Below are 4,107 nucleotides of genomic sequence, written 5' to 3' on the forward strand. Positions count from 1 at the left end.
GTCTCAAGAGATAAAAGGAAAGGGAAGCAAGCAGAGAGTTGGGGACCTCATACCACCAAGAAAGTAGCACCAGGAGCAGAGCAATTCCTTTGCACCCAGGGTCCCTGCGCCTGAGAATCTCCTCAACCATGGGAAGACTGAGGACAAGGACCTTCTTCCACAGCCGAAAGAGAGAGAAAGACTTCCCCTGGAGCTGACTCCTTGAATTTGGGCTTTTAGCCTACCTTACTGTGAGGAAATAAATTTCTCTTTGTTAAAGCCATCCATTAGTGGTATTTCTGTTATAGCAGCACTAGATGACTAGGACAACTGTGCTTTTATATGCTTCTTCCACAAATTTTTTCGTTCTTAATCTTTTCATCTTTCTTCTCACAGGCCACTGACCAACATCCAAGGCATTCACCTCCATCCTAAATGTTTATATTCTTCCCTTGGACCATTTCTCTTTCTATAAAATGGAAAAAGATGATTAGTCCATTGCACAAAGTAAGAATTTACCCTTACTGAGGTCTTTCAAGATCACTCCTGGAGGGAGCTATAGTTCAGCAGCAATACATTTTGATTTGTACCAACATACCAAACTGATCATTTAAGAACCAAGCTTGGCATTTTATATTCTCTGTCAGCTGATCATAAAGGGTCCCCCATGAGGCCAGAAGAGTGAGCTAAGGAAGAGATGTCAGTGCAACAGTGGTAGATGGCATATGGTCTGGGCTACCTACTTGTGCAATTTGCTGTGTCCTCTGGCTTGCTCATGCCTGATCTCGGAGAAACCACTTTCATCTTAAAATGCATTGTTCCTGTACCCTCTTCAACCTCTACTAGATTAGTGTGACCAATTCCTGCTCATTAAGGGCAGTTCTGGTCTCATGGTCATTCAGTATCCTAATATCAGGAGCTCTGTCTCTACCAAGGTTCATAACATATCAGGGAATTATTTTTTGAATAATGTATAATCTTCTACCATAGATTTCAGTGCACTTTTTTCAAAACCATAGAAGCTTAAGTTGTGATTCTCCTTTTGTGGTTTTCTGGAACCTTTCCACATTTCTTCTCATCTTGGATACCTCTAATACCAAAGGTCTGCTGGGTCATTTGACCCAAAGCTCAGAACTTCTTACATCATATCTCGAATGCACAGAAGAGCCCTTTCCTCTCCTGGAATGAACTCAAAACTGGCATTTTCCTCCCATTTGGACAGATATATCTGTGTTTGTATCTGTTTCAACTGTGTCAGACATTAACAAAATATAGTAAATAATTTTAAGCAAGACCTTGAATTACTGGATTAGTGCTAAACTTAGATTTTTAAAATAATAAGGAAAATACATCTTGACATTTTTAAATGACTATAACAATTATGAGGCAGTTCTACTCTGTTTTATAGGGTCACTATGAGTCAGAATTGACAGCAATGGGTTTGTTTTTTTTTTAATAACGATTATTGCTATTATTTTAATAATACTATTCGTGAAAGAAAACAATGATTTCTATCATTAACACATAATAAAACAAAAACTTATTTTTAATATCAGTTACTAGATTTAATCTCATTCTATTTATGCTTTTTATTTTTACGTTTTACACTATACATAATATTTAATACAGTGGTAAAAAAAACAGTGGTACATCCATATAATTTACAAGTAAAATGAATATAGTCCAAATGATTTTACTGATATGAATGGACAGCTAAAAAATCTTGAAATCACTCCTGTAGTAAAACCACTAATAGATGGATCACAATTAACAACCCTAAGTATGTGAAATAATCTCAGGAAAACTCTAGAATAAAAAAAGGGAGACAAAATACAGAACTGAGGGTCACACAAGCGTTATGAAGGGCAAAGAGAGAAACATAATCCAAGGTAAAAGATTGAGATGGAACAGTTAGGAAGACAGGAGAAATGAAGGTTATCACAGAAACCAGAGATGAGAGACTTTCAGTAGTACCAAACACTATCGCTTGGTCAGGAATATAATTAGGAAATGCTCTTTAGAGTTGGCATTTAGAGTTTGGTTGTGACTTCAGTGAGAGAGAAGTTTCAGTGAAATGGTGAGGGCAGAAAAATAATAAATGGCTAGGAATAAATAAAATACAACAATAAACCAAAAAACCAAACCCAGTGCTGTTGAGTCAATTCTGACTCATAGCAATCCCTACAGGACAGAGCAGAACTGCACCATAGAGTTTCCAAGGAGCGCCTGGAGGATTTGAACTGCTGATCCTTTGGTTAGCAGCCGTAGCACTTAATCACTACTCCACCAGGGTTTCCAAAATACAATAAATGAGTATAAATAATAAAAATAATAAAGGGAACCATATAAAACAATTCCCAATCTAACACCCTACTCCACCTAGTATCTCTTGGAAAGGTCCCCTTATGTCACAGGTGCTTAAGCTTCAGTCAACTTTTTTTATTATCCATTCTCTAATTAAGCCTTGCTCTTTCAAGTTTCTAGGCATTTATTTATGTGGTTTCCTCAGGCTACTGACCTTCCACATGTTCTCTATTAAAATACTACTTATCTTGCAAGGTTCATCTGAAATGACACTTCCATTGAGAACCTTTCTTTCTTCCTTCTGGCCATTATTGACTTCATCTGCTATATTCCCACATAGTAAGTTTACACTTCTTTTATAATGCTTATCACAGCTTTACTTGTACTCTAGTTAGTAATGTAAGTTTCTTTCTTCCTTCCTAGATTATGAGCTTATTATCATGAGTGACTTCTAAGATCTATGAATGGCTCATCCCCATTGGGCTCACATCTTGTGCCCTGTTGTGTCTATTGTCTTATCCAATACCCTATGTATTATAAGTACTTAATAAAGGTTGAAGAAAACTCAAATTTTAGCAAATAAGTTTGAAGTGAATCTCTAGGTTAGTTTTCTGTGAGGAACTTAAAAGATGGATAACCTGACCCCTGACTTAAGGGTATTTAATCAAGACATAAGACATTAGAAGGCTATGCAAGTTGAGCTTAATTAAGTGTCAAATACGTTATAAAAGCAAGTAAGTAGCAGGTAGTTCAGGAAGAGGGAAACACAATTTAATTTAAAGGACCTGAGAAAGTCTTCATGGGGAGATCATATTGAACTCAAGGATGAGAAGGATTAGAGTGGAAAGAGGGAGAAGAAGGTGTTTTAGGAGAAGAAACATTATGAGCAAGTTCATTGAGTCAAGGCTAAACTGAGTACACAGAGGAACAGTGAAGTGATGTGCTGAGCTGAAGAAAGCAAGAGGCCAAAAGCCCTGAGCTGAGAAAAGACAGCAAAGGGACAGGTAAGACATAGACAAAGTACAGAGTATCTGAAATATTGAAAAATGGGAAATGCAATTTGTTTGAAAAATAATGAGGGACCATTAACAATTCTTGAGCATAGGAGTGTCTTTTTCTTTTTTTTCATTTATTCAACCAATATTTATTGAGCACTCCAAATTGCCAGACACTATCAAGGCACTGGGAATGCAGTAATGAACAAAACAGAGAAAGTTCCTCCCTGCTTTAATCTATATGCTAATGATGGTGGTAGAGTGGGGGTGATGAATTATGCCTATATCAACAAATAAATATATGATATGTTGAGGAGTGATTAGTGATATAAAAAGCAAAAACAAAAATGAAAAACAGGATAAAGAAGAAGAAGGGCAGCTTGGTGATCAGAAAAGATAGGAGAACAAGTTCAGTAATGCATTGGGACTAAATAGTTGTTATGGATATAATTGTGTCCCCCAATAATTGTGTTGTAAATCCTAACCTCTATGCTTGTGGTTATAAACCTATTTGGAAACGGGTTGTTTTTGTTATATTAACAAAGCAGGATGAAATAGGGTTATCTTTTGTCAATCTCTTTAGAGATAAACTTGATATTAAGCAAGCAAGCTAGAGTATCAGAGATTGGGGAAGAGAGATGCTAAGCCACGTTAAGACCACCCAGGAGAAGAAGCTAAAAGAAACAAGGACTTTCCTCCAGAGCTGACAGAAAAAGAAAGCCTTCCCTTATAACTGGCACCCAGAATATGTACATATAGCCTCCTAAACTGTGAGAAAATAATTTTCTGTTTGTTAAAGCCACCCATTTGTGGTATTTCAGTTAGAGCA

Source organism: Elephas maximus, chromosome 18 (genome assembly GCF_024166365.1).
Source record: "Elephas maximus indicus isolate mEleMax1 chromosome 18, mEleMax1 primary haplotype, whole genome shotgun sequence".
Taxonomy (NCBI): domain Eukaryota; kingdom Metazoa; phylum Chordata; class Mammalia; order Proboscidea; family Elephantidae; genus Elephas; species Elephas maximus.